At 43.9% G+C, this 15,000-nt stretch overlaps 1 pseudogene across 1 annotated transcript in view; it reads left to right on the top strand.

The window, feature by feature from the left end:
- LOC310786236 (ephrin type-B receptor 1-like) overlaps positions 1–15,000 on the top strand; it is a 104,488-nt pseudogene that overhangs the window by 57,230 nt on the left and 32,258 nt on the right. Inside the window, exons 7-9 of the transcript in view lie at positions 3,088–3,350; positions 5,483–5,558; positions 7,632–7,756. The product of the transcript in view is annotated as an ephrin type-B receptor 1-like (transcript). The remainder of the gene's footprint in view (positions 1–3,087; positions 3,351–5,482; positions 5,559–7,631; positions 7,757–15,000) is intronic.

Raw genomic sequence — 15,000 nt, 5'->3', positions numbered from 1 at the left:
AATACAACACAAATGCACAAACACAGCACTGTCAAACTGGACTGGTTCAATCACAACACCACCGACAACAACACACTGCACAATATCCCAAATACCCCAGACATTGTTTTCATCAATGAAAGCAGAAAGTCAGTCACCATCATTGAAATAGCTGCTCTTTTGATCTGTACATGGACACCTGTTTCACAACCAAACTCATGAAATATCAGCCCTTGGTAGAATATATTACAACTCTAGGCTACAGCTGTCAACTCATTGTGCTTGTGTTTGGGAGTCTGGGGCATGTCCACAAACTCGTGCTCCGTGGACTGCAACTAGGCAGGCTGCTAAAGCCTGATGCAAAAAAATTAGCAAAATACTGCTCCATCTCAGCCATAATAGGCAGTCTCTTTATCTGGAGAAGGCGATGCTTTGTATATCCTTGAGTGCTAAACATGCTTACATATGTTAGTTTGCATACATTATATTTAAGTCATCATCTTGCTGCAATGTATTTTCCTGTGCTTAAGAAGTACATGCATCAGTGTCTGGTTCAATATAAATGTACTGTACTGCGGCCTTCTTCTAAAATGTTTGGGTCTGTAATATTTGCTGTACTCTAGATCCAAATAAAAGTATTTAAATGTGTGTGTGTGTTGTATTTGTGCATGTGGGTCAGCACTGTGCTAGCCAGTTAAAGTGAAGTTGTAAAACAGTATTATAGAGTCTGGCTGAAGACTGCAGTACTATTTGTCTCTCTAACTCTTTTGTAATGGCTTCTGCAGTCCTGGCAGCAATCTGGGAACCCGGAGTCTCTCGGTCTGACGACTAATAACACTCTGGGAACCCAGAGTCTCTCTGTCTGAAGACTAATAACACTCTGGGACCACAGAGTCTCTCGGTCTGATGACTAATAACACTCTGGGACTACAGAGTCTCTCGGTCTGATGACTAATAACACTCTGGGAACCCAGAGTCTCTCTGTCTGACGACTAATAACACTCTGGGAACCCAGAGTCTCTCGGTCTGATGACTAATAACACTCTGGGAACCCAGAGTCTCGGTCTGATGACTAATAACACTCTGGGAACCCAGAGTCTCTCGGTCTGACGACTAATAACACTCTGGGAACCCAGAGTATCTCGGTCTGATGACTAATAACACTCTGGGAACCCAGAGTCTCTCTGTCTGACGACTAATAACACTCTGGGAACCCAGAGTCTCTCGGTCTGATGACTAATAACACTCTGGGAACCCAGAGTCTCTCGGTCTGATGACTAATAACACTCTGGGACCACAGAGTCTCTCGGTCTGATGACTAATAACACTCTGGGAACCCAGAGTCTCTCTGTCTGAAGACTAATAACACTCTGGGAACCCAGAGTCTCTCGGTCTGACGACTAATAACACTCTGGGAACCCAGAGTCTCTCGGTCTGAAGACTAATAACACTCTGGGACCACAGAGTCTCTCTGTCTGAAGACTAATAACACTCTGGGAACCCAGAGTCTCTCTGTCTGACGACTAATAACACTCTGGGAACCCAGAGTCTCTCGGTCTGACGACTAATAACACTCTGGGAACCCAGAGTCTCTCGGTCTGACGACTCATAACACTCTGGGAACCCAGAGTCTCTCGGTCTGACGACTCATAACACTCTGGGAACCCAGAGTCTCTCGGTCTGACGACTCATAACACTCTGGGAACCCAGAGTCTCTCAGTCTGAAGACTAATACCACTCTGTTCTCCTTTGATTATATATGTATATGTAACCTGATGTAAGGCAGCAGTCCATGTGAACCAGACATGACCTATAACCATGTTGTCACATGACCTCATGTGAATTTCATCTGAATACAAGAGGAGCATTATAGGAGAGTTGTGTAAAAGTCAAAGCGATGCTGCGAAGATTTATGGTTAAAGTTACATTTCACAATCATATAAACCTTACTTCATTTTATTGCTAGGCAAAACCCTAACCCTGCTCAATAAGCAACCAGCATGATTTGTTGAAAATTATTTTTTCGAGTGCTGCACACCAGCGAGCAGGTATGGAAGAGTGAAGTGTCTCACCCTGCCCGAGTGTTCTGTTTTGCCTCTTGATTGCCACAGCACTGTGATGGTAAGCTACTGTATTACTAAGTAGCATTTTGAAACAAAGACTGGGATTTATAGTGTCAATCGCTCTTTGACTTGTCTTTTTTGGTCTATCTCCATCTGTCCCTCTGTCTCTGCAGGCGTCCCCTCAGCTCCTCGTAACGTGGTCTCTCCCTCTGTCTCTCCCTCTGTCTCTGCAGGTGTCCCCTCAGCTCTTCGTAACGTGGTATCTCCCTCTGTCTCTGCAGGCGTCTCCTCGGCTCCTCGTAACATGGTCTCTCCCTCTGTCTCTGCAGGCGTCCCCTCAGCTCCTCGTAACGTGGTATCTCCCTCTGTCTCTGCAGGCGTCTCCTCAGCTCTTCGTAACGTGGTATCTCCCTCTGTCTCTCCAGGCGTCCCCTCAGCTCTTCGTAACATGGTCTCTCCCTCTGTCTCTCCATGCATCTCCTCAGCTCTTCGTAACATGGTCTCTCCCTCTGTCTCTGCAGGCGTCTCCTCAGCTCTTCGTAACGTGGTCTCTCCCTCTGTCTCTGCAGGCGTCCCCTCAGCTCTTCGTAACATGGTCTCTCCCTCTGTCTCTGCAGGCGTCCCCTCAGCTCCTCGTAACGTGGTATCTCTGTCTCTGCAGGCGTCCCCTCGGCTCCTCGTAACGTGGTATCTCCCTCTGTCTCTCCAGGCATCTCCTCGGCTCCTCGTAACGTGGTATCTCCCTCTGTCTCTGCAGGCATCTCCTCGGCTCCTCGTAACGTGGTATCTCCCTCTGTCTCTGCAGGCGTCCCCTCGGCTCCTCGTAACGTGGTATCTCCCTCTGTCTCTCCAGGCATCTCCTCGGCTCCTCGTAACGTGGTATCTCCCTCTGTCTCTGCAGGCATCTCCTCGGCTCCTCGTAACGTGGTATCTCCCTCTGTCTCTGCAGGCGTCCCCTCGGCTCCTCGTAACATGGTCTCTCCCTCTGTCTCTGCAGGTGTCCCCTCAGCTCCTCGTAACATGGTATCTCCCTCTGTCTCTGCAGGCGTCCCCTCGGCTCCTCGTAACGTGGTCTCCGTCGTCAACCAGACGTCAGTGCTGCTGGAGTGGCACCCACCGCGCGACACCGGTCACCGTGACGACCTGGCCTACAACGTCCTGTGCAGGCGTTGCCACGGCAGCGAGCGGCGGGCGTGTCAGCCATGTGACGACAGCGTGGCGGTCACTCCCGGCCGGCGGGCGCTAAAGGTGACGAGTGTGGAGATCAGTAAGCTGTGGGCGCACACGCCCTACACCTTCCACATACAGGTGAGCCGCTGGAAAGTGCTTAAAAAACAACAACCTTATAATATAATTTACGTACATATCAAATGATTTCACCTGTGTCTTAAGCAAATCAAATTATACCAAGGATTTCCTACAATCGGCATCGGAAATAACTTAAACCGGAGGGCACTCGGTAGAGTGCATACCTCCGCCAAGATTTCTACAAAGTTTGGTGGTGTTAGGTGAAGCCGTTTGGACGTTAGGTACCTTTTTGTGATTGGCCACACCCCTTGCCACACCCATTAATCAGGTATAAGTTGGCCCATGGCCAACTTTGAGATATCCTGCCGACAAACGAGGGCGACAACATGACCTCCCGGCCAACTCCGTAATGACCTCACCCCAGTGACAACATGACCTCTCTAACTCCATAATGACCTCACCCCAGTGACAACATGACCTCTCTAACTCCGTAATGACCTCACTCCAGTGACAACATGACCTCTAACTCCATAATGACCTCACCCCAGTGACAACATGACCTCTCTAACTCTGTAATGACCTCACCCCAGTGACAACATGACCTCTCTAACTCTGTAATGACCTCACCCCAGTGACAACATGACCTCTCTAACTCCGTAATGACCTCACCCCAGTGACAACATGACCTCTCTAACTCTGTAATGACCTCACCCCAGTGACAACATGACCTCTCTAACTCTGTAATGACCTCACCCCAGTGACAACATGACCTCTCTAACTCCGTAATGACCTCACCCCAGTGACAACATGACCTCTCTAACTCCATAATGACCTCACCCCAGTGACAACATGACCTCTCTAACTCCGTAATGACCTCACCCCAGTGACAACATGACCTCTCTAACTCTGTAATGACCTCACCTCAGTGGCAGATGTTGTGGTTAGACACGGTGTCCACTGCACCGCTGGCCCACTTGAGTGAATGGCTCAAAGTCACCTTGATAGTAATTATAGCCCTTACTTCATCACCCTCCCCAACTCGCCAGTCCTTCCTCCTGGTCACTAGCTCACCTCCTTAACCTTTAGACTGCTGACCCCCCCTTTAGGTTATTGAAAGAGATAAGAGATTGGTTACCAGGCTGGCAACCAGCATCAGCTTTTGGTCACTGAAACTGAAAATATGGTTGCCATTTTAGTCACCTTATATTTTGAGTAATTAAGATTTGATGCAACGCAAATCTGAATCTGAATCTAAATCGCGATAAATTTGAAAAAGTCTCAACGTAAATTTTAAACTAAATGTTGGTTAATTTGAAAATGTCTCAATGTAAATTTGAAACTAAATGTTGGTTAATTTGGAAATAATACAACTTGGGTTACAGGCAACTAAAACAACTTGGTTAAGGTTAGGGTTATTTGAGTTATGGTTTAAATTACTTTGAACACGCTAGAACTGCGGTCTCTGGTGTCAGAGGCGAGTGTTTTAAGACTGTAACAGCAATATGGTTCTGACTGTAACAGCAATATTTAAATGTCACTAATGCAACAAATATTATACTACAAACAAACAAACCTATTTATTTTGGGTGCATGTTTTCCTGTGATGGCAACCAAAGGCCAAGAATTTGTTGACAATTTCTCAAAATGGTTGCCAATTGTCAACCCTTAGTGCTGTGCCCAGATCTTGAGTAATGGATTACATGCAATGATTACAGTAATCTCTTTATGGAAATGTTGATTGTAATCTCCTGTATGATGGAAAGAATAAGATTACATATCCTTGTAATGTCTTGGGTTGAATACTTCTTGTATTCAGAAAAACTTTTGCGGGGGGAAATGGTATTTTGAATGAAGGATGCATCATTTTTGCACAAAACAAAAATGGAAATTGAAATGAAAAGAGACAGATAAAGAAAAACAAAACAATAATCTGGAATTAAAGCATGGTGTGTCCCGTCGAGCTAGCCTCACTGTTTAATTAGCACGTCTCTTAATTAGCACGAGTTGGCATCTTAGACTATAGACATTTTTTTTAAATAATTATCTGAGCTTGTGATGAAATGATTGACAGGTGTGTGGCAGCTGATGAGGTGATCTTCAAATGTGCTCTGAAGCTGTCAATCGTTTCTGTAAAGTGTTTCATGTGATTGTCTCTAGTTATTGACCATTACTGCACCTTTCATATTCTACAGGCAATCAATGGGGTTTCCAACAAGAGCCCTTACCCTGCCCAGCAACTGTCAATCAACATTACAACCAATCAGGCTGGTGAGTAGGGGGTGCAAATACTGTATCTGTGTGTGTGCGTGTGTGTGTGTGTGTGTGTGTGTGTGCGTGTGCGTGTGCGTGTGTGTGTGTGGTTAGGGTTAGGCATTTACTTGTGATGGTTGAAGTTAGGTTTACGGCCTAATGCATTATGTTAATGAAGGTCCTTACAAAGCTAGCTGTACAAACGTGTGTGTGTGTGTGTGTGTGCGTGTGCGTGTGTGCGTGTGAGTGTGTGTGTGTGCGTGTGCGTGTGAGTGTGCGTGTGTGTGTGTGTGTGCGTGTGTGCGTGGGTGTGTGTGTATGTGTAATACTCGATGGTACGGTGGATTAAGCGAGGGATGGATGGCTGAAGCGAGCTATGGTTGGCTGGGGGGGATAAATTAAATTGAGCTACAGCATTTTGATTCACAAAACATGTCATAAGCTTGTCCTCTCTCTCTCTCTCTCTCTCTCTCTCCCTCTCTCTCTCTTTCCCTCTCTCTCTCTCTCCCTCTCTCTCTCTTTCCCTCTCTCTCTCTCTCTCTCTCTCTCTCGGTGTGATTTTTAGAGCCTATAAAGTGAGTGGAGTTACTGCTCCATCAATACTTTATAGAGGCAGAGCCACAAGTGATATTTCCTCTGCTGCCCCAATTTAGATTTAAAGGCCGCTTTGCTCTGATGGAAAACACATCATTTAGCTCATCTACACTGCAAACCACTTTCACTCCTGATCAAGACAGGATTCAGTGTCAGCTCATCTAAACCACTTTCACTCCTGATCAAGACAGGATTCAGTGTCAGCCCATCTAAACCACTTTCACTCCTAATCAAGACAGGATTCAGTGTCAGCTCATCTAAACCACTTTCACTCCTAATCAAGACAGGATTCAGTGTCAGCTCATCTAAACCACTTTCACTCCTAATCAAGACAGGATTCAGTGTCAGCCCATCTAAACCACTTTCACTCCTAATCAAGACAGGATTCAGTGTCAGCTCATCTAAACCACTTTCACTCCTAATCAAGACAGGATTCAGTGTCAGCTCATCTAAACCACTTTCACTCCTAATCAAGACAGGATTCAGTGTCAGCCCATCTAAACCACTTTCACTCCTAATCAAGACAGGATTCAGTGTCAGCCCGGGCGTTTTCCAAGCTCGTTAACAACCACTACCGGATGCAAACCAATTATGCCCGAAATATTTTAGGAGCTAAGAAAAACAGATTTATTTTCAGCTTTGACTGATTTTTTTTTAATTATTATTATTTATTATGCGGTACGTTTTCTGTTCATTTCGTGGGATTTCTAAAGGTATGGAACTTACACACAGTATCGAGAACTGTGTAAAATGTCAAGTCAAGTAGCGATGATCAAAAGTGCTGTGAGGTTTGCAGCACTGCAGGCGAATATGAAAAACGGAGGAGGCATTTGGCACATTAGACCCAATGTTTATCACAGCATTAACCCATTGATACCTGATGCAGCATTTGCGTGTATATCCCTCATTTGCGTGCGTATCCCTTTAAGACAGCGAACCGCGTTAACGCGGTTCGCGGTCTTAAAGGGATACGCACACAAATGCTGCATCAGGTATCAATGGGTTAAGTGGGGATTATACTGTAGTGGTCCCACGAGGTCCTCATGAGTCAGCGTTGTAAGACGCATAATGATAATATAGAGAGGCAAAGTGGAACGTCACTTCCTGTTTCAGCACTGTACCAGAGATTTTCTTCCGCAATTTATTTTCCCATAGACATTTCGTAAAATGCTTATAAAAATAGTTTCACTTGGTCAAACCAAACGGACCAAAACTTAAAAAAACAAAACAAAACCGCATTTTTTTAAATGTTTTGGTCCGGGTGAAAAATGCGATTTCTCCTGTTTCTAACTATATCTGAACTGTTTGGTTTGAACCAAGTAAAACTATTTTTATAAGCATTTTACAAAATGTCTATGGGAAAATAAATGGCGGATGAAAATATCTGGTACCTTGCTGATGCAGGAAGTGACATCATCACATTATGCAATAGACTGGATTTTGGTGTGTGTGTGTGTGTGTGTGTGTGTGTGTGTGTGTGTGTGTGTGTTTTAACAGCTCCCTCAGTAGTTCCCATAATGCACCAGGTGAGCTCGACAAGCCGCAGCTTCTCGTTGTCATGGCCACCGCCGGAACAGCCCAACGGAATCATCCTGGACTACGAGATACGATACTACGACAAGGTAGGCTGGGTCTGGGATGGTGTGTGTGTGTGTGCGCGCGTGTGCGTGCGTGCGTGTGTTCGTACGTACGTGTGTGCGTGTGTGTGCATGTGTGCGTTTTGCTTTTATGGTCACTGCCTGTACATCCCTTAGCTACGATGGTACAGGGGAATCAATATCAACTAAATGGAAGTCATCCTTCATCAGGACTGAAGAGCCACCTACAGTAGCTCACTGGTGCTCAGCTCCTTTGGCTCATAACATAACAACATAACATAACATAACATAACATAACATAACACTGATGATACCATGAAACAATGATATGCACACAAAATGATGATTGTCCCGCCATACACCCAACATCCATTGGTAGATGACATTATGTTCTTGTGTTTATCAAGTCTGCTTTTGTGTTTTTCCCCTGTGTCCTGACCAATGTAATGTTCCTTTTATTACTGTTGCTGTTATTACCTATTACTTGTTGGCTGATAAAACATGGTGGTTAGTCTGACAGTTCAAAGAGGCTGGAGTGTGATGTCATAACAAGGCTGGAGTGTGATGTCATAGACTCGACATGCTGAAGGAGTGCTGGGAGCAGGGGCTGTCAGGATACTGCTTGGATTTGCATTTTTCCTCTAATGTGTTTTTTCACTCTCAAAGTCCACTTGTGTTAGAAATTATTTCTGGAAATGAATCAATTTGGTCAGAATTGATCATCGAGCCATGATAGATAGATAGATAGATAGATAGATAGATAGATAGATAGATAGATAGATAGATAGATATATACAGTAGATAGATAGATAGATAGATAGATATATACAGTAGATAGATAGATAGATAGATAGATAGATAGATAGATAGATAGATAGATATTGCGATTTCTCTCTATCCCTCTCTCACTATTCCAGCCATTCACATTTGAAATAAATCCTGTGCAAAAACAATTCAGATCTATACATTACAACAGTTGACTACAGCAGGTTCACAGATCACAGGATCACATCTGATCCACTAAATTGCAAATGAAAGGTTTATTGGTTTATTCAGTCTAACGATGCTATAAATCTTTCTGCCTTAAATAATTGATGGTGAGTGGTATGAGGTGCCTCGAATAGACTGTCGAGCTCATTTCACAAAATATAGTGGAATTGGGCTCCATGGATGGACTGGCATATCTAAATAGATATCTAAATAGATATATAGATATATAATATATATACATATCTAAATAGATGGACTGTGTGTCACCGCTCGTGGTCGATCACAAAGCAAATCCGTAACAAACATTCATATAAGTCACGTGTGGACATGTGGACACTGGGTCTGAACATAGTTCTGTCATCTGAACATCAGTCATACAGCAGCAGTGTGTCACATTGCCTGCTGGTGATTGTGAGGAGAGGTCATAAAATGCAGGTGTGCATTGGGATAAACTGCAGAAGTCAGCTAGAGACAAACGTCTTACTGCGGACCACTCTTCACTTTAGGGGGGGTGGAGGAGAAAAAAGGAAAAAGCAAAGCATGAGAATCAATCAAAAAGCAGTTATGGAAGATGTTGGCCTTTCAGCTGAGACAAATGCATTCCGTTTTCTTTTCATATAGGATAAATTAGCCGTGAAGAACTCTCTCTCTCTGTTGTTACCCGAGTTAGATCTACTTGAAACTTTACTGATTTTGACTACCGTACATGCTATTTCATAAAACGCAAGATGAAACTTCAGGTTTTATAGCTGTTTTATTTGCTCATAATATCAGAATTCTTTATTTTGCCAAGGTGTGTTTTCACATACAAGGAAATTGACTTGGTGTGGTTGGTGCACAAGTAACATACGACAATCTTGAACAAATATACAAGCTATAAACAAACATAAGATATAAAAAGATTCAAAGATATGAACAGATCTAAAGATCTAAAGAGCTCTACGCTATGTCCAGCTTCTCAGCCTGTTGATGTTGGCTCCAAATCTACCTGAGCTGAAGGTCTGGTTTGCAATATATGGAAGCCAAAAGTCAACACAGGCTCTTCAGCTTGTGAACCTATTTTGGCTATTGAGAATTGAGTATTCCCTCCCAGAGAAGTAGACTCCCCACCACTTCTTAGAACTAAGACCATTTCTGTAGAAAATACTCGCCCAGCCATTCAGCCCAGGATGATGAGGCTCCATCTTGCCTTTGCCTACGATCAACAGATGTCTTGATGCAACACGTGGAAGGCTCTGTGAGATGTCTCTTCTCCCTGAGTCAAGATCTTTGGATTTGTGCTCGACTTATCGCTGGCCTGTTGATGGCGATAGTTTGAGTTGAGTCTAAAGTAATGCAGTGTACCTCCTGGATATGGAGGCAGGGTTACGAGCCGATAGTTCAAGTTGATCCTGAACTACCGAATCTCCTCCTGGACTCGGAGCAACAGGAAAGTGAACAAGAACTTGTGTTCATCAACGAGAATATGATCAACTTAGACTTTTTAGACCATTTCTGAAAGTTCCTTCACTGTCCTACAAAAGGAAGTCAAACTTGAGTGGGTAGACAAAAAAGTCACTGCGCTGCTTTCCGCTGTTGCTGACAACAGTTTGAGAGCACTGGAGGAACTCGCCAACTACCTTGTTGAATCACAGAAAGACAAGGAGACCAAAGCACCACTTGACCTGACAGGATGCAGTTCAAATCAAAGCTCCTACTCGTCTGCTTCCATGAGGCTGAGGAGACTCTGCCTGAATGAGGCCATCCTGTATAGTGGACAAGGTCCCGACCTGTCTGCCCATCAAACACTTCACCACCTGAGCTCCATGATCAAACCGGCCCACGAAAGGAGGATGCAGACTCCATGCTGCCCGCCATGCTTCCTCTTCCTTGATTCAGGGGGTGAAACCTGGAGGAATGATTGCTCCTCTTTCAAAGGCCGCCTCTCTACAAACAACTGAAAGAAAGGAAGATCTGTTGCTTCTTATCTTGGCTTCTTTTTGGGATATTCCCACAATATGTCTGAAAATGCAGGTTGCACTTTACTTGCTTACAAAGGTCAAATCAGTTCTATTCATCCAGGCTGCAAAAGAATATTCTCGTCTTTTCTGGTGCTGAGACAGCAGCGGAGATGCTTCCATTGCAGACGGATCATAAGCAAAGTATGCACGTACAAGACGGCACACCAGTGAAGAAGAACATGTCTCCTCATCCACAGCCCACATTTCCTCACTACCATGTTCTTAACCAGCATACAAAACTGAAGCTAATTTCTTCTGTCCAGAATATCAGTCGGTTGATGCCTCAATAACTCTCTGAACCTCTCAACTACAAACAGAACGGCAAACATTCAAAGCTCCTGACTCCTGCCGACTCTCTTTCTTTATCTATTCTCTCCGATGAAAACACCCAGCCGTGGGCCAAAATTCGCCTAAACGAACGCCAAGCGATTCCACTTTATCGGAACAGCAGTTAGTACAGCAATACGAGATTGTGATTTTGGTGTGTGCGTGCGTGTGTGCGTGCGTGCGTGCGTTCTTGTTAGTCCTCTTGTTAAAGTTGTTGGCAACAGTGTAGCGACGCAGGAACTAAAATAAAATATAATAAATTATAACTCAAAAGCATGTTATTTCCTGGCTGACTGTCACTAATAGAAATGCCACTGACAGTTCCTGCTATGGGATACTTACAGTATGGGACCCAATTTCTGTAATAACATGTTAACATATTCAGACAGTTTCCAATGTAATAGAATGTAATGGAAACTAGGTCTTAATTATCCTTGTTACTGATTTACTTTGTAATTTGCATGAATAATAGCACACAGTTGATCCACTTATCTCCCAGAGCTCACAGGGCTGAATTCACTAGATTCTGTGAAATGATCATGTCAGTTGACTGTCAAAGCTACGGGATATTATTACACTGATTAACAAGGCTTTCTTTTCCAGCTGAGTTGATGAAATGAATTGAAATTGAATAATAATTTGTGTCTGATGGTTTTTCCCCACAAAAAAAGGTTAAATTATCTTGTTAAAATCATTCAAATGACTTACCCTCCTTTCTTCCTCATTTAAAAATCCAAAGCAACCAATCATGGTTATCTAGAACATAACTAGCCAATCACAGCATACAACACGGGCTTTTCAACACACTCATGACAAAGTGATGACAAGGGTTCCTGACCGATCTGCAGTATATGACGAGTTGGGAGTGAGAATGTGTTGGGGCTTTAACTGCTGAATACTGGACAGGGATTGGCTCCAGGATTCGTGATGTCACGAATCTTGCTCGTTGAAAACAGCCTTTTCAGTGAGCTCAGAGAAACTTCTCCACGTTCAGCAGACGATTGTGAAAAACAGCTTCTAGTGTCAAACTCTGCACAGACATCATTCTGCACAGAGAAGCTCAGACATCCAACTGTAGGAACAAGAAGAAAAACTTATTTGTGACTTTAGGGGGTCTTTAAGGCTCGTTAAGGCTCTCGATGCAATTCTCCGTGGATGTGCGCATACTTAAAAAATGTAAAATAAACAATATTTTCAGCCTTTAATAAGCATCTCACACAAGCGGTGCAGCTTATTTAGAGAGTGAAAACTCCATTGGAGGCCAAACAAATCTAACATGATCCTGACAGGTCTCTTCTCTGCCCCCCTCCAACAAGCATGTCGTGTTTCATAATTCACTCAACTCTGACTCGCAGCAGTCAGCACACTCCAGCCTCTTTCAAACCGAGTGCATTAAGGTACTTGTGTGCACACTCCTACCATGCCAGTGAACGCATCTATATAGGGACCTTATGCACTCGTCGAGCTAGAAAACCCATTCACACAGCCATACACACACACACACACACACACACACACACACACACACACACACACACACACACACACACAGTACAATGTTTAGTCACATTTCCTTTGCTAATGTTCTTCTGCAAACACAATTTGGTATTGCATCAAAAATAGACTGCATAGAGACTTTGGAAACTTGTATAAACGTGTCATTACAGGAGACGTTCTCCACATATAATATCCGTTACATCAAACCAGACATAAAGACACGCTGCATGCAAATCCCCCTAGTCTATCCCTTGAGAGCCATTATATTCATGATCCACATACTACAATTGTGCAATGATTGCATGGAAATAAATAATGCACATGACTCACTAATATTAAAATGTACTTCAAATGTGTCATGTGTGTCATGTGTCCATCACAAAAGATTATCAGTGATCATGTTTACTTGCCAGTGGGAATTCACACTGTAAATACTGGCTGAATGCATGCTACATTGGCCAATCGAATGGACTGAGAGTACATATATACATATATATAGATTATATATACAGTATATACTGTATGCACACAAATGTTTCACATCCACACATTTTTACAAAGCTCCCTAATACACTTGAGAAATGACCGGTAGGTAAAAAAGCTACAGTGTCTAGATAGAGCATGATCAGAAGAACTTGAATATTGCATGCCTGGAACACTATTTTTCAATAAATGAGTAACTGTTACTAAAAGGAAAGAGGGAGTGCAAATGGGAAACGTCAGTCATACAAGTAAGCAGACAGCATTTTCATGACTTAAAAAAAACTTGAAACTGGAATTCAACATTTTTGTAATATATTTTTCTCCTTAACCATTTATTTCAACATGTAATGTTTTAATTCTTTGAAAGATGTAGGCTACAGTCAATGTATCTCTCCAAATAATAAAGCAACATTTTACTTCGTCCCCAATATACGACCGAAGAGTAAGAGCCGTAAGAGCGAAGTGCTCGGAAAATAAAGAATAACAAGTAAGTAGAGAGGAATCTCTTTTTTTGCAAAGCAATTAAAGTGAGTAGAGGAGAGGGTGAGAACTTGAAGTGCTGCGCTAGCAGAGGGAAGCAGTGACTGAGTCTCCTGACAATCACAGATAAAACGCTCATAAAGTACAAATCACAGCAGTGAGTTAAAGTTGGCCATATTTGCTGGCGCCTTTACTTTAACATTATTTAACGTGGAAGCCAATTTAGACCCAAAATCAAAAGCTGACAGTCTGTTCTCTAACTGTTCCCTTCCTTCATATACGCATCTTAGGAGGGGGGAACTCGTTAACTGCAGCCGAGCCAACCGCAAAAAGACTAATTTTAGCTCAGAGCTTCAAGTGAAGAAGTCCTTGGGGAGCGGTTTGATAAGCCTAGAGAGAGGACAGCTTTTTCCTTACCTTAGAGCTACCTCCATTTATCTGCCCTTTCTCATCTCTCCTCCTTCCTTCCTTCCATCCATCCACTCTTCCATCCCTCAATCCCTCCCTCCTCTCCTCTCCTCTCCTCTCCTCTCCTCTCCTCTCCTCATCCTCACAATTCTATAGATAATGAGGTTTTTAATGTAGTGAATTAGATATGGCAGAGGGAGACAGACCCCCCCCTACTTATCTCTCGGTAGCAGACCTTCCCGGCCGGGCTGCCCCCCTAACTCCCATCGCTGGGGCAACTACACACCTCCAAATCCACCCCTTCACCCAGCCCAACACTTCTCTTTTCAGCATCACTTTCTTCCACACAGCGTGCGTTTGGACCAACGTTGCTATGTTACAATTTCGGCTCCAAAATTGTAAAATGGTAACGTTCTGAGATTTTAGGGTTAGGGTTAGGGTAGGGGGAGGGGTTAGAAACGGAAAATTTGCGTAAACCACGCCCACCCCTGTACAAACGTACGTTACCATTTTACAATATCGGAGCCGAAATTAAGTAACATAGCAACGTTGGTCCAAAAACGTTGCTATTTTATCGGGTTGCATCACCCCTCCCACCTTTGTTCCCTCTGTGTTTTCCCTCCTGACCGCTCTTCCTCATCATCATCATCATCACCATCCTCCTCCTTCCTCTCCTCTTCCCTCTGCCCTCAAGGTACAATTCCCTCCCCCTCGTTTTGTGCACCACCACCACCCCCACCAGCACCCCCATATCTGTCCTTCTCTCTGGACCATATCTACTTCACTGCATTAGAAGAAGAGGAGGCGAGGGAACAGGGGAAGGCGGGAGAAAGAAGATTGGAGGGGGAAATGTGGACGCCTTGGGTATAACGATAGGGCTCTTTCTCTCTCTGCGTTCCATAGCAAATTCACCACAGGAGGGGATCTGAATTTGTAAGCTAGACCTCTCTCTCTCTGGACCAGATCAAATTCACTACATTAACGCCTCATTAGCGAGCGGGGGGAAGGAGGGAGGAGGCAAGGAGAGATGGAGGTATACGGAGGTGAAGGGGATTTGGGGCAGAAAGAGAGGAAGAAGGTGGT

The sequence above is a fragment of the Poromitra crassiceps genome (genome assembly GCF_964638095.1).
Source record: "Poromitra crassiceps genome assembly, chromosome: 12".
Classification (NCBI taxonomy): Eukaryota; Metazoa; Chordata; class Actinopteri; order Beryciformes; family Melamphaidae; genus Poromitra; species Poromitra crassiceps.
The sequence above is the reverse complement of the archived record's forward strand: the minus strand, read 5'-3'. Positions and strand labels throughout refer to the sequence as shown.